The following is a 22285-nucleotide window of genomic DNA, read 5'->3' as shown; positions in this document are numbered from 1 at the left end:
AAAAAAACTTTGATTGTTGGACCGGGGCCAGTGTCTGTCCCCAAAGTGTGACTTGAAACCACTGCTGTTGGTGCTGGCACTGAGTTTCCCATTCTGATTATTCCTAATGTGACCTTGTATTTCTTCCCTTTGGATTATTCACTGTCCAGATGCTGGGATCTTTGACCTGGATCTGCTGCACAGATTAGGTAGGTACTGCCAGCAGTGCCTTCTCTCTCTCTCTCTTTTTTTCTCTTTATCTCCTGGTTTCGCTCTTACTTGCTTGAGTGGAGTGACTTGCAGTGTTTGAGTGTCTGAAGTGACTGCCTCTTGATGCGAATCTAGTATTTGATGCTGTTACTGTGAATTCTTGAATGCTATTTTGACTGTTTAAGATTGCTGAAATTCCATCCCAAATAACTATTATTTCTTAAAATTAACTTTGTTTCTGTTTTAACACTATCCAGGTCCCTGTATGCCTTCTACGCTTGTAGAAGCCCCTCACTGTTCTGTGGGTGCCTATCTTGAGCAGGATGCAGAAACCAAACCAGCAGCTCCTTTAACAAAGGAGCCAGAAGTGGTAGATTTTCTTGCACAGGCAAACTGTATGAATTTGGTCTCAGTGTGGAAATGGCCCCTTATTAACATGGACCCATGTCTAGAACACCCCTTTAGACACTAAATGACAACAACATAGGAGGTCACAATCCCATCAGATGCTTCTGGCACATCCTCTGGCAAATACATTGTGACTCTCTACCTGACAGCAGTAACTTAGGTGTTATGATGTATGCTGCAAGTGGAATGTAGAAAAGGAAGATCCCAAGGCAGCAGTGCCTTAATGACCAACAAGATTTCCAGGGTGCCCTGACCTGGATAGGTCAGGCAAGCCCAATCTTATCAGATCTTGGAAGCTAAGCAGGGCTGAACCTAGCAAGTACTTGGAAGGGAGACCTCTAAGGAATACCACGGCTGGGATGTGGAGGCAGGCAATAGCAAGCCCCCTCTCTGAACATCCAAGCCCCAGTAGGGGTTGCCAGAACTCACCATGACTTCCAGCCATACACGCACATATATACATACGTATAAAATACAAAAAATTGATTTCCAGGATATAAGCCTTTGAGAATCAAAGCTCCCTTAGTCAGATACCAAGCAGCATGCTTGCAGAACTCCTTTCTAGCAATCTTAACAAAAGCCTAAGGTGCCTAAAACTGGTTCTAGTTTGGACTTAAATTGCTGAGCAGTTGGGTTAGAACGGATAAAAGAAAGTACTTCTTCATCCAAAGAGTGATTAACACATGGAATTCACTGCCACAGAAAGTGGTGGCAGCTCCAAGCATAGATGGCTTCAAGAGGAGATTGGATAAACCTATGGAGCAGAGGTCCATCAGTGGCTGTTAACCACAGGGTATAGATGGAACTCTCTGTCTGGGGCAGTGATGCTCTGTATTCTTGGTGCTTGGGGGAAGGGGTGGCAACAGTGGGAGGGCTTCTAGAGTCCTGGCCCCACTAGTGGACCTCCTAATGGCACCTGTTTTTTTGGTCACTGTATGACAGAGTGTTGGACTGGATGGGCCACTGACCTGATCCAACATGACTTCTGTTCTTATGTTCTTATGACTTACATTGAAAATAGCTGCCTACATCAGGCTTGTTTTCATCTGTGCACCTGCACTTCTGAAGAGGTGCCAAGTGGGTAGGGGAGACAAAATCTTCACATTGGTTATAGTACAGAGAAGCAGCTTCCGCACAGCTGGCTGAATATGTGAAGGAAACTTTACCTTGAGCAATTCTTCTAAAAATCAAGAGAGCTACTTCAAATCAAAATAAGGCTTTGAAACCAGAAAATAGGTAAAGAGCTAACCCAGCTTTCTAAAGCAATAATCTGGTGTTTTTTAAAGCTCTTACATACTTTTTAAACTTTGGATCAAGATTTGCCACTGTGAACAAGGAATACAACTGATGTTTATGACATCCATTGCTGAGAAGGGATCGAATTAATTAGTCCCTTTGGGATACACTAATATCTATAATTGACAATGCCTGCATCTGTGGGAATCCAAGAAACATTTAACTAAAAATGTCACCCATCAGAACTTAAATTAATTGTTTATTCTAAAATTTCATGTGTGTTAGGACTCTGGATAGCTAGAACATAAATAGCAGAGAACTGGGGCCATTATAAATTAAGGTAGAGTTACACATTATGCTTTTTATCTGCTTATTATCTCTAAACATACATTACGTTCTCATAACTATATACTGGATACCTGAACCTCTTTTATTTAGAATTTTATCAACAGCTGGCTTCTATTCAGGGCTTTTTTAAAAGAAAAAAGTCCAGCAGGAACTCATTTGCATAGTAGGCCACACCCCCCTGATATCAAGCCAGCCAGAACTGTGAGTTCCTGCTCAAAAAAAGCCCTGGTTCTATGTAAGGTTTAGATATGTGTTGGATGATGCCCAGATACCCCATTAATTTCAGTGAAGGGAGGAGACTTTTATACTTAAAAGTTATGAATTTCTCCATTGCCTGAAATATGAACACTATAGGGATAAGCACGAACTGGGAAAATGCAGTTCGGTCTGTGGTTCATGGTGGAACCTCAAACTGAACATTGAACCAAATGGAGCTAAAATGGCCTCATATGAACTGAACCAGTTCATTAAGTTCATGATGCAGCAGAATCCCCTGTGGCATTCTAGAGACTACATACTTGCAGGTGAACTCCAGCTGACTCTCCTTTACCTGCCCACTAAGTGTGGTGAGGATTGGACTGAGTTACAGGTATGATGGAGAATTGATCTGTGGGTATTTGGGGCTCTGGGGGCTCTTTTTTGAGGTTGAGGCACCAAATTTTCAGCATAGCATCTGGTGCCTCTCCTCAAAACACCCCCCCCCCCAAGTTTCAAAATGATTGGACCAGGGGGTCCAATTCTATCAGCTCCCAAAGAAGATGCCCCTATCCTTCATTATATTCAAACGGAAGGAAGGCATTTAAAAGGTGTGTGGTCCCTTTAAATGTGATGGCCAGAACTCCCTTCAGAGTTCAATTATGCTTGTCATGCCCTTGCTCCGGGCTCCACCCTCAAAGTCTCCTGGCCCCAGAATCCCCAGATATTTCTTGGGTCAGACCTGACAACCCTAGCAGAAAGGCTGAGTGGCACACAGAGCCCTGGCCCACCAAATACCCAAAGCCAATCAGCAGAAAGATAGAAGATCACAAAATGGAGGGGTGGGGTGTATAAATGCAAGCCCTCTTTAGAGGAATCCACAGCAGAAGTGAAGCCCCACTAGCAGAAAGGCTGAGTGACACCCAGAGCACTGGCCCAGCAAGCACACCCCAGCCTAGAGAGTTTATCAAAAATGGAGAGGGATTAGAAAGTGAAGGTCCTCTTCAGAGGAATCCACAGCAGAAGCAAAGTTCAACATGAGTTGAAAGGCTGTGTGGCACACACAGAGCAAAAAGCAATCCCCTGCCCAGCAAAGTTGATCTGCTTCCTTCTCTCTATTCCATTCCTCTCTAACTCACTGCAAAACCCAACAAAGGAGGGGGCTGGGCTGCAGCTTGGGCTTTATATAGTTTTCAGATCCCATAGAGCTGAATGGGAGCTCTGTAATAAGCAGCCAGCAATGCCTGTCAAGCTTTGGAGGGACCCTACCGGTGTTTCCAAGGCTAGTTTCCACCTCCACCATTGCCTTGGTGTTCGATTGATCCTGGGAAACATATCCATTTCCCAAACTGACCTGAACCACCCCCCAAATTCAGGAAATCTTTGTAATGCACAAGCTTCCAAGAAAATCACTTTACAATCCCTGATCCAGCCTAAATTCAGTATGAACTTTGCTTCGTGTGCCAGTTTATGCTAATCCCTAAGTATGGCATGTGCACATCAGAACCCCCACCCCTGAAAGGCATCTCTGGAACTGTTCTGCCTTTACTTCCCTGTTAGGAATATCTTTTAATATAAGAACACAAACTTTTGGCAAAGTTTACTGTAAAAATAACCAGAGATAATCTATGTTTTGTTTTCCAAAAAATTAGCAAAGGGAAAGTAAAATGAAAACGATTCCTAGTTTTAAAGGCGTTTGCTAACTCTAATAAAAAATTATTATTGTGGTGTTGACTTGCTACAGTTCTGCACTCTTTCTACCCTGCTCAAGTAATTTTCTAAAATTGTGCCTGTGCTAGTAGTAAATAGGCCACAATAAATCTGTAATTCTATGAGTGGAAATTTGATCCATGTAGTACTAAAAGTTATTAAAATGGAAGGGAGTAATCTAAGAAACACAGTTGTAAAACCAGAAAACGGAGACAGGCTTGACCTCGTAAATGTATTTGAGTCTTCTGCATGCAACATAACAGTGTGGACTCCTGGCATAACCAAGGTTCAGTGTGGCGGGTTCCATCATTTCTGTAAGTGAACTGAATGGGCAATTTTCACCAGTCCCTCCCTTTCACTGCAGACCCACAATTTGCCTGTCATGCTGTGGCCATCTATCTTCCAGAAGCAGCATTTGCAGGATTGTCAGTGGGATTCAGGGAGAGAAGGGAGGCAGATAACTTCTTTTCTGCTATCAGAAATGGAATCTGTTACCGCTGGATCCTGCCAATCATTTTCACTACAGTTCCTTCTGCAAACCCCTCCCCCCAAATCTCCAGTCAAAACCTTTAAATAAGTGTTGCCATTTATGTCATCACTTACTGCTTCACCCATAGATCAAGATAGGTAGCATGTCAGTTTGTCTGTAGCAGTAGACAAGAGCAAGAGTCCAATAGCACCGTAAAGACTAACAAAATTTGTGTCAGGATATGAGCTTTTGTCATTGCTCACTTCTTCAGATACTTGAAAAAGTAAAGTTACTCAAGAAAGCTCATACCCTGACACAACTTTTGTTAGTCTTTAAGGTGATACTGGACTCTTGTTCTTTTCTACTGCTTTACCAATAGTTTTTCTCTCTAGTTAGGACCTCTGCTAACAAAAGCAAAGAAAATCGCATCCCTATAAAAACACAGCATCTGGCAAATGTGAATTAGTTAAATGAAAAAAGGACAGTCATCTGCTGAATCTCACAAAAAAGTCTTTCAAGATTCCCTGGCCCTGGCACTACCCTGGTAGATTGGTTACATTCCACTCTTAACTGAGATGGCTTTCTCTTCTAAGAACACCGTTTTAGTTTAGTGACAATGTTGAACAGGGTTTTGTTTTGCAGAAAAAGCCCAGCAGGAACTTATTTGCATATTAGGCCTCATCCCTGATACCAAGTCAGATAGAACTGTGTTCCTGTGTGTTCCTGCTCAAAAAAAGCCCTGATGTTGAAAATTCTGTCCTGTCCTCTTCCTCTGAACTACAATTCTCAGGATTTGCTGTGAAAAGTTAAAAGACAGTTATTTTACATCTGTTGTGTTGATAGTGCAGAGCTAATTAGCTGGAATTATTTGGGTACAGATTTCCTTGTTTTGGGGGATTTGTAGTGGAAAAGAGACAGGTTTTCTTTACACTTCCAAATGGTACTTATTTAAACATAATTCAAGCAGTGTCACTGATTTGAAAACTCTTTCCTCTGCAAGTGCCAGCTTCCTTAGAACTGCGGCTGTGCCACTTCAGTCAACTTGAGTGAGTCATGAAATAGCTGTTGTGGTCAGAGTCAAGTTCTGCTGCTATTCTTAGAGTCCCACACCCTACGATGAAAGGTGAACATACTGTTGATGAGTCATCTTGATGACAGCCTATCAAGGCGAAGTTAGATTTCTACATTGCCACTTTAAAATCAAACGACTCTGATCCATTTCTGGAAGAAAAACAAGCAAGCAAACAAAAACTGGCAAAGCATCAGAATAGCTGCCTGCCTTTCATACATAAATTGGTTAAATAGACCTGAAAGAGATATGAGAACCAGGGTGGTGCATGTGCATGTGGGGTGGGTGCACTGCACGCCCTGGCCATTCAGACAGGTGTGAAATGTGCCCTGCATAAGTTTTAGAGATTTGCAACCAGGAAGTTCCTGGTAGTTATTTAATCCTGTCCCAGCCTGTCCTAAAATGAGGTAAGTACTGGCAGGACTTGGGGGGGGGGGCAAATGTATGCAAGTGATCGTGCACATTAAATTCAGAGGGGAGGCATGGCTAAGTTGGGCCAAATCTCTCATGGGATCTCACCCCCAGTCTAGGGCTGCCAAGCTCCCAGTCCCAAACGGGTTCCCTCATCCAGGAGGTTCCCAACCCACCGGCCCATATTGGACCGGTGGGGGGAACCTCCCCCAACATCATCAGCATGTTGACGTCACTTCTGGGTGATGTCATCACTCTGGCACACAGCAGCCACTCTAGGCATTTCTGGGAAAACTCTATGCTTTCCCCAGACGCTCTAGCCATTTGGGAGGGAAAACTCTATGATACGATGGGTACCATAGAATTTTCCCCTCCCAAATGGCTGCAGCATCTGGGAAAAACATAAGAGTTTTACCTGAAACGCCTAGAGTGGCCATGAGTGCCGTTGCCAGCACAATGACGTCCCATCTGGGTGACGTCACCATGTCACGTGCATACTTCACACGCGTGCAAAAGCCCCCTGCAGAAGAGCGGAGGGGACTTGGCAACCCTACCCCAGTCTAACCTACTTCACAGGATTGCTTTGAGGAAAAAATAGAGGAGAGGAGAAAAGGGAAAGACACTTTGGGCCCACATTGTGGAGACAGGTGAAGTATAAATGAAGTAAATAATAATTGGTAAGGCTTATTCATTTGGCAAACACCACTAACTTCTTCCCATTGCATAGGAGGAGTCAAAGAGATTACAAACTCAACCTTTGCTAAACATGAAGTTTGGCTCAATTGTGTCTTTAATTCATTGCTCTGATGAAGGTTCATTGATTCCACTGAGAAAGGATTTGGTTCAACCCATTAAAATTAATGGACCTTAAAAATGCTTCGCTTCGACCATATTGTCCACATTCATTTTCCCACAGTCATCTGCCCAGAGTTGTTCATATAAATAAAAAGGTAAATGGTAAAAGTAGTCCCCTGTGCAAACACCAGTTGTTTCCGACTCTGGGGTGACATTGCTTTCACAACATTTTCACGGCAGACTTTTTATGGGGTAGTTTGCCAAATGTAGTCATCTACACTTTCCCCCCAGCAAGCCGGGTACTCATTTTACCGACCTTGGAAGGATGGAAGGCTGAGTCAACCTGAGCCGGCTACCTGAAACCAGCTTCCACTGGGATTGAACTCAGGTCATGAGCAGACAGTTCAGACTGCAGTACTACAGCTTTACCAGTCTGTGCCACGGGGCTCACATAGATACTGCCCATCTAATCTGTCAAGATGAAAATATGCATGGCAAAAAGATTCTCAGCCATGTTTTTGTGCATTATGATCTTAGCTACTTCATTTTTGTCAAGAAATTTGGGCAGAAAAAGTATTAAATGGGCATGAAAGGTATTGCTGAGACAAGTAAGGCACTGCCTTTGCTTCTTTGATGCTAATGGCGCAACACTGACTGTTCTAGTGCCTCAGACCCACTAGTTTTAAAACTTTTACATCAGCTCTGTGATGAACACTGATCACACTGATTTATAGAGCTGTTTTCAAGATAAGCTCTAACATGCAGACAATTATTTACAATCTAGAGAGCAACGTTAATATACTAGGCTGGGATAAGGATCTTTATCATTTGAAGATAACCTTTAAAAGGAGGTATCATATTTCAAGAAGAGATTGCCTCTCCCTTGTGGGTCTTAAAGAAGAACAGCCTGTTCTTTGCCTGCTCAAACTGTTGGGTAATTGTGATGGAGATGAGAGGTAGTTTGACCACACAGAAAGACTCTGAATGTGCCAATCTTCCCACGAAGGCTAAAAGAACAGCAAATGTCCATAACACCATGCATAAAGGAGAATTAAGCTCCGCCAATTAAAAGTGAAAAACCTGTAGTTGGATTGCCCTGGGACTTTATTTTTTGCTTTAGAAGTTGGGTGTGAGGCTGAGCTGGACAGGATATCCCTTTCCTCCAGAGCAGTTCCCAGTGAGAGCCAAACTTTAAGTGACACTGAATGCGAGTTTGTTTGAGTACTTGGAATTCCACATATTTCTTACCCCTTCTGCTGTGCACTCACTGCTGCAGTCACATGTGCTATCCTTCCAGTGTTCCCTGGCCACAGGTTTGGTGATTGGACCATCAAGGGGTTGAAGAAACAGCCCCAAGCAAATGTAATTATAAGTCAATTGAACATGTGGATGTGACATCAGATGTTCAGGCAACTTAGTAGGCAACACCCACACAGAGAACACTGCTGGGAAGATAAACGAGTGAAGCTGCAGCTACATGAAAAAGGACAGTCAGGCAGCTAGGGTTGCCAAGCTCCAGGTGGCACAGGGAGATCTCTTGCTATTACAGTTGATCTACAAGTTACCAAAGTTGGCTCTCCTGGAGAAAATGGCTGCTTTGAGAGGTGAACTCTATGGATTATACTCTGCTGAGGTACCCACCCCAAATCCTGCCCTGCCCAGGCTCCACTCCAAAAATCTTCAGGTATTTCCTAACCCATAGCTGGTGACCCTAAAGGCAACCCTTGATGGAAGACATGTACAATGTCACATACATTTTGGCTAAGACTAATAGCTGCTTAGGTGTAGAGTGTTTCTGCCTAAGAAACTGGAGGAACTAATGAATTTGCCTTTTCAATTCAGTATCCCAAACCAAACTCCCTCCTCTGCAGTTGCTTTTAAAGAAAAGATTATGGAAAAGCCAGTCAAGAATCTTCCTCACGTCATCTACAGATGCTCACAGAATTCTTTGAAGAGCCATGGTTAATTTTGATCTGAAGGATTTGGTCAAATATATTGGGTAACGTGTTTCAGAAAATGATGCATGCTTATTTACAGATTTATTTATTTATTACACTATTCACAGTCCACCTTTCTCATTGAAACTCAAAGGAGATAACACAGAGAAAGTTAATACAATCAACAGGATGAGACATCCAATAAACAATACAAGAGGATTTGTACTGTAAAAATCTGGAACCAACCAGAAATTTGAAAACAGAACTAAAGCAAAGCATAAGTATGATCATATCACATTAAATGATGCAAAAATTGTTTAGTAGGAACCTACTTAAAGCAATAGACAGTACGACAAACTATAAACAGTAGTATAAACCATAATCCATAACCCTTTACCTAAGTATCTTTCTGAACCATTTTGCTACAGTAAAGCCCTCTCAAATAATTCAGGTTTGCATAGTTTGCAGAAAGCTCATGGAAGGCACATTACAAATTATTGGGGAAGGAGGTTTCACACTACTGAAGTAGGAAGAACATAGCCTTCAAAAATAATAAAAATATAGGGTTGCCAAGTCCCCACCGGCTGCCAGCAGGGCACTTTTTTTGCATGCAATGTGCACGGGCACGATGAAGACACATCATTTCACCAGGAATGTTGCACAGGAATGCTCTAGCAATTTGGGGGGAACTCTATGGTTTTGCATGGGGGTGCTCTAGCAATTGGGAGGACTCTATGGCACTATAGAGTTTCCCCCAAAATGTCTACAGCATCTTCCATGAAATTTCCCCAAATTGCTAGAGCGATGTCCCGTGCAATGTCCCCAGCATGACGTCACTTCCAGGTGACGTCATCATGCTGCATTCCACTGCACATGACAGAGGTCTTTGGAGGCCAGAATCCACCCAGCGACCCACTCTGTGCCAGTGGGTTAGGGGCTCCGAAACCAGGGGAAACCCCACCCCAGTGGGAGCGTGGGAAGCCTATAAAAAGCACATGGGAAAGATTAATCTTTGTCATTTGCCTTTTTTTTTATTTAGAGCCGAGGCTTTTTTTAATAGAAAAAAGGCTAGCAGGAACTCATTTGCATAATAGGCCACACACCCCTGATGCCACCATTGTTTCGCACAGGCCTTTTTTGTAGAAAAAGCCCAGTATGAACTCATTTGCATATTAGGCCACACCCTCTGACACCAAGCCAGTCAGAACTGCATTCCTGCTCAAAAAAAGCCCTGTTTAGACACTATATGTCTAACTTTGAGACTAACTAGCAGAGTGGAAGAGCAGAGTTTCTAAAAGAAGAAATTTTAATGGGTTAATTCACTGATCCTGAAGCACTGTCTCATAGATTTCTCAACACTGTTGAGAATCAGCCTGTTGAAGAAAGACCTAGAATCAGGCCTCAGCCATTTTATAAAAGATGACTCATTGAGGGGGGGATGTATCTTATTTTTTTTCTCCTCAGAAAATAGCTTTAGTAGTGGATGAAGACAAATAATCCAAAACCTCAACATGACTAAATGACATTGATGATATGCCCATCCCATTATAGCTTACTAATCAAAACCAACCCAAATTAAGAAATTAGTAATGAAACATGATTAACTGCTGTTTTGAGAAAAGAGTTATCAACCTACCAATCATAAACTCCACCAGAAAACAGCCTTGCCCACTTTTCCGAAACATGAGGAGATGCCATATTGGGGAGCAGTGGTCAAAAGAACTACAGGTACCTTGTCAGAGAGTCACATGTGGCTCCCCAACCACTGGGCATCACTGGTATAAAATCATTTCCACTTACAACAAATGGGCTCCATTTTTAAAATTTCTAATCCAGATGTCTTCTGCAGTCTCCGGACCATACATCCAGATATCCATACCCTGATTTTATCTTCAGTAGGAACCCAAAGTGATTTCCAAGATTATTCTTCCATTTTTTCCTTACAAACACCACCTTGTAAAGTACATTAGGCTGAAAGTATGTGACTGGCTCAAGGTCACCCAGAAAGCTCCCATGGCAGATGTGGGATCCAAACCTAGGCCTTCCGTATCCTAGTCCAGTGCTCTAACCACGAAAACATATTGGTTCTTGTAAATAGGTTCTCTCAGAATCATATTCCCTGGCTCTTTCATTGTCTCATACGGCTGATGTCCAGATAGATAAACACTTATCTTTTCCAATTGCCGTAAAAAGGCACCATCGAAATCTATTGCTTAGTTATCATTGGATAGACTCTAAAATGCTGCTGGCATGGTTTATGCTACTTTCAGACCTTGAACACAAAGGTCTTTGAATTTCCTGCTCTATAGAGCAGCCTGCATCATCTGCAGCATACAAATTAAAAACATTTCTTCCACTATGTTCATTTCGGTAATGTTCCACCAAAATGGAAAGGCCATGGGCATCTAAATGGAAAGGCCATGGTTCCTGCTTCTGCATTAGGCCAAGCAGGGCTACATTAGGTCAGACAACTTCATCATACTAAGCCTTAGAAATAAGATATGGTTGCCTCAAGCTGTTAATGAATCAAATTGCAACACATCCATCACCTCACCAAGGTTAGCTTAGCTGCCAACAAATAGTAAGAGAAAGAGCAGCAGGCCAAGATTGCATGTGGTATTCTTAGAATATGCAAGAAGGATGATGGATAAGATAGGTCAGTGTTGTGTTATCTCTACGTTAATAATAGTAAGTCTTCACCCAGGGAGCCTGTTGTGGAGTAGACAAGAATGAGTGTGATCCCTTCTCACACTCTCCCTACACTATACCACCTTTTGTCACAAAACCCGGATTCACAATATAGACAAAAGTGTGATCGTAGAATTCCCTTGAAGGAATGTAAAACTAGAAGACCAACATCATGCATCACCTTTGCTGTCCCTTACATTACAAGAATTGCTAACCACAATGGCTGTATCGTGCTGCCCCTTACAAGAATTGCTACCACAATGGCTATATATCTTTTTACTGTGACCTTATGACCTCTGTGACCTCCATGGCACAGAGTGGTAAAGCTGCAGTACTGCAGTTGGAGCCCTCTGCTCACAACCTGAGTTTGATTCCAGCGGAAGCTGGTTCAGGTAGCCGGCTCGAGGTTGACTCAGCCTTCCATCCTTCCGAGGTCGGTAAAATGAGTACCCAGCTTGCTGGGGGGGAAAGTGTAATGACCAGGGAAGGCAATGGCAAACCACCCCGTAAAAAGGTCTGCCGTGAAAACGTTGTGAAAGCAGTGTCACCCCAGAGTCACAAACGACTGGTGCTTGCACAGGGCACCTTTTCTTTCCTTTCATATGAATAGAAAGGACAGAAAGATGGGAGAGCCACTGGTTTTTTAAAGCAAGTATACATTAGTTTTGTTTCAGAAATTTTCTGCTGATTTGTATGTGCTCTTTGAGAATATGGCTTATATTTTGTTTTGAGTTAGGATGTGCTCTGAGAAAAAATTTATGTGGATTCCTGATTTTTAGATAGTACCAGTATGGGATTCAAACCAACATTTTAGAATCTGGAGTGGGTTTTTTTGAATTTCAGGGCCATTATTTTTGATGAGAAAAAATTCAAGGGTCTGGGGCAGCTTTTTAAAAGGTAATGGTACTAGATTTGCCCAAAGTATAGTCCTACCTCTAATATAAAGTTCCCCTAAATTTCAAGCAGAGTGAACAAATAGGTTCAGTTGTACAGACCCCTAAAGTAGATGCCCCTCAGAACCCTTCTCTGCACTGTTTCATTGGGGGGGGGGCGGGGTTGAGCTGACAGGAGCATAGTCCTATTGTGGCTGGCTGCCGTGTAATATGTTTAAAATCTTTCCACTGAATATTCTGCACTTGCCATCCTTCCTTGTCTCCTTACTATTATCTCTTTTCACAAAATAAGGAAGGCTTCCTTTGCAAATCTTATTTCCCAGCCCCATCACTACAATATCTGGAAATAGTTCTCCCCAACAGATTGTGTGTATGCACAAATAATAAATTGTGTGTGTACAAAGAAACAATGATTCCCCATCACCACCCAGGGCTGGATTAACAATTAGGCAAACGAGGCACTTGCCTATGTGCCCCCAAGGCTTTTAGGGGCCCTGGGGCCAGCTTTCCCCCAACCCAAGTTCCCGTCCATGGCCCACAGCCAATTTGTCTCTTCCTTTGTCAGCCCCTTCCCCTCAGCTTGCCTGCCTCGCCTCCTCCCCGTCGCTTCCCTCCTTGTTGCTTTGCTGTTCGTCAGCTTCCCCCCCCCCCCGTTTCCTTCTTTGTCCGCCTGCCCCACCTCCTCCCCATCTGCCGGCCCATCCCTAGAGAAACCCATCTTTGGAGCGAGAAAACCGCTTCTGCGCTCGCCGGGCTTGCAAGGCACTTTCATCTGGGCTCTGTTTGAGTGGTGGGCAGCGGGCACAGGACACTCCCCCGACCGAAGCAGAAATCCAAATTGTCTGCAGCAAAAAAAAAGTGAGAAAGCCAGCCAGGCAAGCCGCCTGCCCTTCAGCAGCTCCTCAGCCCTTCTTTTGTATCTGGCAGCGCCAGGCCAGCCAATACTTGGGGGAGCTGGGGGCTGCTTTTGCTGCAGGCTCCGCCCACTGTTTTAGTGGCGGGGAAGGAAAGGAGGGTGGTGACCAGAGTGACAGGGAGGGAAGGGAAGATTCTCCTTTCCTTCCCTGCTGCTCTTGCTGCAGCCCTCTGTTCCCCCCAATTAAAATATACTGTGCCGCTGGGGCAGAAAAAGCCCCCCACCTCCTGGCGCAGTTAAAGGGCCCGATGATCAGCTGTTTTGCGGGCCCTTTAACTAGAAGGGGGGCTGGGGCTGCTTCTGCCAGTGCCTCCAGCCCCTCACACTATTTTAATGGCGGGGAAGGGAGGGAGGGTGGTGGTGGGGATAGCAGTAGGGAGAAGAGGGAAGCTCTTCCTTGCCTGCCCCTTGCCACCACCCTCTCTTCCCCACCATTAAAATAGTGCACTGGGCTGGAGGCAGAAGCAGCCCCAGCCCCTGTGCTAGCTAAAGGGCCCACGGAACAACTGATCATCCGACCCTTTAACTAGCAGGGGGGCAGGAGGTGGGTGGCTGTTTCTGCCCCCATCACTGGTTTCTCTTGGCCTCTTCCCCCTCCTCCCAGCCCCGATCATGGCCACTTCTCTCCCTCCTTCTCCTTCCTTCCAGCCACCATCGCCAGCTTCTCCTGACCTCTTCCCCTCCCTCTCAGCCTCTTCTCCTGGCCTTTTATCCTGGCCTCTGCTGCTTGCCTCCCCCACTTCCTGCACGTAGCCCTGTGCCTGCCACCTACTCGTGAGTAGGCAGCAGTTCTGGTGACTGGGGCGGAGAGGGAGAGCAACTAGAGGGCAGGTCGTGTGGGGCACTGGGGGGCATCAATGCCCCCCGAAAAATGTAAATGCTCCACTGACCTTCCAAATTCTGGCTACGACCCTGCAGTTTAGGAAATTCCTGAAGCTGGGGGCTGTGCCTCGGACAGGGGGGAGCTGAATGGATCTCTAGATACACCCTTGAAAGTGGCCATTTACTCTGGGTAAATTCTGGAGATCAGTTGTCTTTCCCAGAGAACTCCAGCTCTCTGACAGCGGCCCTAATTCAGCACTGTGACTTTCCCCCCAATCATTACTTACTGTAATATATATACCCTGCCTCCTTTCTTCCCAGTGGGGATTCAAACTGGCTTACAACATTGTTCTCTCCTCCTTCATTTTTATCATCACAACTTGTGAAGGTAAATGAAGCTGACAGTGACTCTGGGACTTAAGCAGGTCTACTCAGAATCCTACTCTGGTCTGTTCAATGGGACTTACTCCCAGGAAGGCTGGCATCATCGATGCACATATTCTCCATGCAGCTGAAAGCACTGCCTTTGTGCATTCTTCCTTCCTTTATTTCACAGAAGTAGAAGTTTATTTACTGCAAGTGTGGAGTTGTGGTTAAGAGTGTCAGGCTAGGTTCTGGGAGGCCTGGATTCAAGTCTCTGCTCTGCCATGGAAGCTTGCTGGGTGACCTTGGCTTGGCCCAGTTACACACACATTCTCAGCCTAACCTAATTCATAGGATAGTTGTAAGGATAAAATGAAGAAGAGAAGAATGATGTAAGCTGCTTCGGGTCTTTACTGGGGAGAAAGATGGGATATAACTTAAGTAAATAGATGATACAAAAAATGTGTGAGCTTTTGAGGTTCACTGATGAAGAATTTGGAGAAAGCTCGAGCAATATTGGGAGTCATTTGGATTGAACCTAATAAAAAGTATAATGCGGCTATTGTTTTTGCATCCTAGATGAGGACTGTCACCTAGTTCAAAGGTTCCTTCCTTCCTTGCAGCTCTCAAACATCTGACATTCATGTCTTGTGGCTTTCAAACACCTGACATTTATTCTACGTGGCTCTTATGTTAAGCAAGTTTGGCCACCCCTGCTTTATAGTCATTAGTAGACCATGTTAAAAGGCTAGGAGTCCTGGTTAGTGTGATGCTGAATATCTGAAAGACATCAGTCTCTGTGAATCCACATGCCATCAGTGTGTTCCTAAGATCAGTATTGATTAGTGTTGCCTTCCCTGTGAGTGACGGAGCTGGCAATCAGATGTTCATGAACTTTTTCTGTACTGGCTCCACTTCTGTGGAATAAGCTCATTGTAGAGCTAATAAGGATCACATTGCTGTTGGTCTTCAGAAGGACAAAATTGTTTTGTTTCTGTGGACATTTTAAATGAAGGGGGGGTGTTTTCTGTGCGTTTTGACACCTGACAGGTTTTATGTAAGATGTCTTTAGAAATAAGTTACTGATTGCCTTAGGAGGAAAGGTAGGATATAAATGTTTTCAAATACAAATAGAAAGTACCCTGTAGTACATAGAATACTCTCACCTGAATATGAGGCACCTTTTACAAGAAATGTGGCACATGTGACCCATACCAATATGAGAACCAATGTTCAGTGCAGTTTTAGAGCACCTCCTTTCTATAGAATATGTATGCATGCTTACCTTTAAATAGGATGCATATCTGTTGAAGGTTGTTTCTACTTGCAGTTGCAATCAGGGTAATTAAAAATCACAAAATGGTTGATGCTCCCTCTTCCACACTTTCTTTCCAATGCATGCCAGATATTGTGAATTCTGTTCTGTGTTAGTCACTATGTGCTAACTATTCATCTTCAACATGAAATGTAAGCATATTCTCATATATGTGGCATACGCTAAATTTAAAAAAAACTTCCAGTCCTTACCAGCCATAGAGTCATAAAGTTGGAAGGCACCTCCATGGTCATCTAGTCCAACCCCCTGCACAATGCAGGAAATTCACAAATACCTCCCCCAAATTCACAGGATCTGCATTGCTGACAGATGGCCATCTAGCCTCTGTTTAAAAACCTCCAAGGAAGAAGAGCCCACCATCTCCTGAGGAAGCCTGTTCCACTGAGGAACTCCTCTGTTAGGAAGTTCTTCCTAATGTTGACCCAGAAACTCTTTTGATTTATTTTCAACCCACTGCTTCTGATCCTACCTTCTGGGGCCACAGAAAACAATTCCACACCATCCTCCATATGACAGCCCTTCAAGTCCTTGAAGATGGTGATCATATCACCTCTCAGCCTCCTCCTCTCCAGGCTAAACATCCCCAGCTCCTTCAACCTTTCTTCATAGGTCTTGGTCTCTGGGCCCCTCACCATCTTCATCGCCCTCCTCTGGACCCATTCCAGCTTATCTATATCCTTCTTAAAATGCGGTGCCCAAAACTGAACACAGTACTCCAGGTGAGGTCTTACCAGAGCAGAGTAAAGCGATAGTAAAGCGTGATCTGGACACTATACTTCTGTTGATAAAATATTGCATTTGACTTTTTAGCCACCAGTGTCTGCAGGCTGCAGCGGGGGCCATGGACAATGGGGTGGGTGCTCCAACTCTTGAGATAATTTGTGAGGGGGCTCCCAAGATTTCAAGTGCCTAGGGGCCTCCACAGGATTTAATCCGGCCCTGCCACCACACCATTGCATCTGCACAGTGTAGGCCAATGGAGCAGTTCTAGGTTGTCAGAGGCCTGTTGGGATTTGGCCTGCAGCAGGAGAAGGACTGCTCAGTAGCTTACTGTGGCTCTTTTGCTCAGCACTTTACAGATAAAATCTCTTGCATCTGTTCCAACTTGGACACCATGTTAGCAGTGACAGGATCAGATGCTACCAGGATGCCTACTCATCCTGTTGTGTGTGATACTTTCTGATTTATTCAGTTCATGGATGTGAACAAGTTCCCTGGAAGTTTGAGGCCTACCACCTGCTTATATGACCCTTACTCTTCCTGGCTACTTAAATCTTCCAGGGGTGAGATAGCTAATGGTTCAAGTAGTAGTCAACACTTTCTTAAGAGAGGGAATGGTTGCCCCAGCCTTGAAAAGGCTGTGTTGTGTCCACCTTGTAAAAGATGCCTACTCCTGGACCCAGGAGATCTCAGTAATTGTAAATTAGTCTCAGATGCTTCATTCTTGAGCAAGGTGGATGAACAGGGGGTGGCTGGACAACTCTGAGTCTTCCTGGATGAAACAAATTGTTTAGATCCCTACCCACCTGGTTTCAGGTCTGGTTATGGAGCTGAAACAGCTTTGGTTTCCCTGGAAGATGTCTTGTACCGGGAGATAAACAGAGGGGGTGCAACTCTTGATTCTGCTGGGTCTCCAAGCAGCCTTTGATACCACTGATCATGTTATCCTTCTGGACTGCCTATGTGGACTGCTATTGGGGGGCACCATTCTGCAGTGGTTTCAGTTCTACCGGGAGGTTAGATTTCAGAAGGCGGTTGTTATGTATGTGGACTCAAAGGAAGACTTTGGGTGTTCCTGCCTGGCTCATTAATGCCATATGGACTGAGCTTGGGGACTTGGCAACTAGGGTTGCCAATCCCCAGGTGGCGGCAGGGGATCACCCGGTTGGGAGGCCTTCCCCCCGCTTCAAGGTCGTCAGAAAGCGGGGGGAGGGAAATGTCTGCTGGGTACTCATGATTCCCTATGGAGATTTATTCCCCCTAGAAAATAATGGAGAATTGATCCACGGGTATCTGGGAGGGCTGTTTTTTGAGGTAGAGGCACCAAATTTTCAGTATAGAATCTAGTGCCTCTCCTCAAAATACCTCCCAAGTTTCAAAAAGATTGGACCAGGGGGGCCAATTCTATGAGCCCTGAAAGAAGGTGCCCCTATCCTTCATTATTTCCTATAGAAGGAAGGAATTGAAAAGGTGTGCCGTCTCTTTAAATGTGACGGCCAGAACTCTCTTTGGAGTTCAATTATGCTTGTCACAGCCTTGATCTTGGCCCCACCCCTAATGTCTCCTGGCTCCACCCCCAAAGTCCCCAGATATTTCTTGAATTGGACTTGGCAACCCTATTGGGAACAATGGGCTGCAGGATCCAAATCTCTGCAGCCCTGGACCAATCACAAGCCCCCACCGGTTTGAATGACCCAATAACGTGTTTGTGCGGGATCCCAAAGATGTATATGTTTGGCCCTGTTGGCCCAGCTCCCAGTCTTGTAGTGTAGCTATTCTTAATAAAGAGCTTGTTATGACTGATCCTGAGACTCATCAATGCAGAGAACCCACAATAGCGGTGCTGAGAAACTTCTGCTCAGCCTCTTTCATTTGGTATTCCATCAATAATACCTCCTTCCTAATCAATGTTGTGTATTTTAATGTATTTTAACTGTTTTGTGTGTGTTTTAACTCTTTTAAAACTCTTTTTAAATGTGTTTTAATGAGGCATGCTCAGGAGCGAGGTTGTTTTAATGGTTTTATAACGTATTTTGTCATGCATGTTTATGTTTGCCACCTTGGCAGCCCTTGTAAGGACAGAAAGGCAGGATATAAATTTTGGCAATAACTAGTGAAATGAATAATATTGTTGACTGCACTACCATTGACCAAGCCTGCCTTTGACCCCCTCCATTCACCAGTGATTTGCTTTACACTGCTTCAGGCCCTTCAGTGGAAAGGATGAATATAAATATTTTAAACAAAAGAATAAGCTTTCCCTAGTCTGGGTTTTCAGATTATTTTGAATCAGGTTCCCTTGTCAAAATGAGTATGCATAATAAATTGTTAAATAAAAGAAGGTCTAGAGTGGGCCTTCCTATTTGGGCATAACCCCCCCCACACGCACGCACGCACACACACACACACACACACACACACACACACACTCCTGAGTCCACAGAACTGACCCATAATTCAGAATTCAACACATTTAAAAACACCAGCTCCGACATACCAGACCATCCATATGGAATGAAACGGTTGGGCCAGTTTCGGTTCAAACTCTGCTGTGCAAAGCCCCAGTCATTAAAATGGGGAGAAAAGTGACTGTTGAATGCCTTAGCTATGGGGAAGCAGTTTGTGATCTTATTTGCATGTTAAGAAAATAAAGGGCACATTTTAAAAGTGTTACATGGTTAGTGCATAATTACTTCATGGATAGTCCAACAAGAGATGAGAACCGGAGTGACCAGAACAGAATGAGAAAGAGTTCAAACCAGTTTCTGGATTCAGCTTGCTTTAAATCATGTTCTTCCCCAAGGAGAGGGACTGAAAAGAGTGATGCCTCTCAAGTTACAGCTGGTGTGCCATTCAGAACTATGTTCTCATCTCAAGTTAGTTAAGAGACCGTGTAGTGCTTTTGGAACAGGATCTGGATTAAAATCATAGTTAAGATAGAAAGTCATTGGGGCTTGGCTCCAGTCCAGCAAAGGCAATGTATGTAGAAAAAGGTGTCTATAAGCAGATCTGTTTCAGGAATACATCAGACAACAGACGTTGGGCAGACAAGCAAGCAATGAATACCCAACCACATGCTTAACATAGGAATGCACAAACACCTGTACTGTAAATCAGATGCTGATGTGTTTAATTAATGGAAACATTCAATTGCTATTCACCTGATTTTTTTTTTTTAAGGAAAATGAATGGCATGATGATAAGTTCCAATACATTAAAAGTCAATTTGGCTTGCTTAGTGAGTTCAAGCTGAGTCCAAACTTAAAGGCCAGAAGAGATGGGATATAATGAAACTGACAGGAAATCTTTCCAATCATCATTGTCAAGCAGATAACAAACGGGAATTTTCATGACTGGTTTTTCTTCTCAGTGCCTTTTCACCAGTCTTTGCTGGCTTGAAGTTTTCTTGATTCTACATAAGCATTCTTCTCCCCAGACAGCATTTCTTTGCCTGATATATTTGAGGATCAAACCGGACAAAATGCTGCGAAGACCTGTGATAGGTCTTCCCAACATTGGTTAAACAGAAAGAGCTGCTGAACTGAGCCGTAAATCAGATCATGGGTTTTTTTAGAAAAACGATGGAAAAATCCATTAATTCGGTACTCTTAAGTCTTGTGTGCTCCTGTGATTATTGGCAGATCTGAGTTCTTAAGTATCAAGGCGCCCACACTGATAGTTAAGGTTTTCATCTGCAGGTCAGTCACGGTAGTATTCAGCTGCATTTAAAGTCATTGCCTCAGCACAGAGCATGCTTATTAACAGCTGTTCAGGGCTTGGCCTCCCCATGCCTGCCACTGGTGGCCTCCCTGCCTGAGTTTCCAGCAGCTGGCTTCAGGCAGTGGCTTCCAGCCACCTCACATAGGAAAGGGTCTTGTTTTGCTTGGCCTGGCAGGTGGAAACTCTGGCTGGAGGGGATGGCAATGATTTCCCCAGTGCCCCGGAGTCACTAGAGTTGCCCTCCTTGCTGCTGTATGATTGCCTTTGGGAGATCCAGCACCACCCCGTGCCCACTAGGGAGTGCCACGTTCTTGGGATACCAAATGCAAGCCCATATGCCTTCTCTGACCTTTCTCCTGCCTCCTTGGAGGATTCCACATGCCAGCCCCTATCAAACACAAGCCAGTTCCCCTTTAGCAATCATGCTTGGTATTTTTAATGAATGTAACAGTATTCTCCTTTAGAGATCTGTTCTTTCACAGACAGCAAGCATTATGATCGGGGGGGGGGGGCAGAAGAGTGGCTATCTGAGAGGCATATACAGAGACTTGCCTTTCACAGGATACAGTGTATATCTTATTGCAGCAATGAGGGGAATTGTGGGAAGAATTGGATCCAGCTGTGTGAGATCTAGGCTGAACTTTTGTTTCTCTCTTGTACAGGTACTTAAAATCCTGGACATAGCCAGCAGCATGAACCTTTTAGGAAGGGTGTTAAAGTGTTCTTGCCTTTTGGCATATAACTTGCAGACTGAGGCCTTGATAGATATCCCTCCCCACCCCCTCCTAGTGGATCCAAGCTTGGGATATTTAGTGTACCTTTTCACTCTGTTTCCACAATATTTTCTTTATTTTAAATTCTTTAAATTGAGTTTTTTTGAAAGCTGTTTTGGGTCCCCATTGTGCTTTCAGTAAGTTAATACAATTTTGTCATGCTAATTCAGAATGCCAACTTTTGTTCATTTCCTTGAAGTTCCAGATGGAGGTCTTTGTGCCTCCTTGAGCAACTCTGCCTGCCTTTCTTGGGATGCCAAAATCATTGTGAATATCATTCCACTTGGATAAAGGTAAAGGTAGTCCCCTGTGCAAGCACTGAGTTGTCACCAACCCATGGGTTGATGTCACATCATGATGTTTTCTTGGCAGACTTTTTTTGGGGTGGCTTGCCATTGCCTTCCCCAGTCATCTACACTTTACCCCCAGCAAGCTGGGTACTCATTTTACCAACCTTGGAAGGACAGAAGATTGAGTCAACCTTGAGCCGGCTACCTGAACCCAGCTTCTGCCAGGACTGAACTCAAGTTCAGAGTACTGCAGCTTACCACTCTGCACCATCCCATGGGTCAGTAATGACCTGGTGCTTGCTCAGGGGACTACGTTTACCTTTTTTCCACTTGGATAGGGCAAACAAAAAGGTACAGCTCAAATGTGCATCTTTCACATTTAAATATTTCTCCAGAAGCCAGTGGAGAAATGAAGGTGAATTAATGTAACTATGAACAAAACATTTTTAAAATGAAATGCCAAGGAGATATTTGCATATCCTTAAGCAAATATAACATGTGAAGCGGAATGTTCATGGTGTTGTTTGAGGAGAAGGAGGAGTCACAACATCTGGGTCAATTAACCATAATTTTCTACTTTATAAAGGAACAGGAGTCATGAACTTCAAAGGACTGATGCTTACAAAGCACTACTCCCTCTGAATTCACATCTATTTCTAGATGACAATTTTAGAAGCATTGCAGTTATAAAATCAATAGGAGACTTCTATAACTACATCCCTGGTTTTTTATGGCAAGAAAGAATAGTTTTTAGGCAACCACGCAAGGAAAGACTTGGCTTTGTGAAGTCTCTTCTTTTCAAGCCACCCATGGTAAAGCAAACATCTTTGGAGTTATCATTCACTTTGGGGAAATGATTTTCATACCTGAAACTTTGCCATGATTGCCAAGTCACTTAAGTCTTTACAAGAATCTGTCCCAATGTGATTAGAATGAAACCTATCAACTGTTGCACCAGCTCAACATGATGTTCCCCTGGTGTCTGTGGTGACACCCG

The 22285-nt window shown here is 44.0% G+C and overlaps 1 protein-coding gene across 1 annotated transcript in view; it reads right to left on the bottom strand.

Annotated features, from left to right (window-relative positions):
* Window positions 1–22285, bottom strand: part of MLIP (muscular LMNA interacting protein) — a 112621-nt gene that overhangs the window by 71009 nt on the left and 19327 nt on the right. The window lies entirely within an intron of this gene.

The sequence above is a fragment of the Heteronotia binoei genome, chromosome 1, assembly GCF_032191835.1.
Source record: "Heteronotia binoei isolate CCM8104 ecotype False Entrance Well chromosome 1, APGP_CSIRO_Hbin_v1, whole genome shotgun sequence".
NCBI classification, from domain to species: domain Eukaryota; kingdom Metazoa; phylum Chordata; class Lepidosauria; order Squamata; family Gekkonidae; genus Heteronotia; species Heteronotia binoei.
The sequence above is the reverse complement of the archived record's forward strand: the minus strand, read 5'-3'. Positions and strand labels throughout refer to the sequence as shown.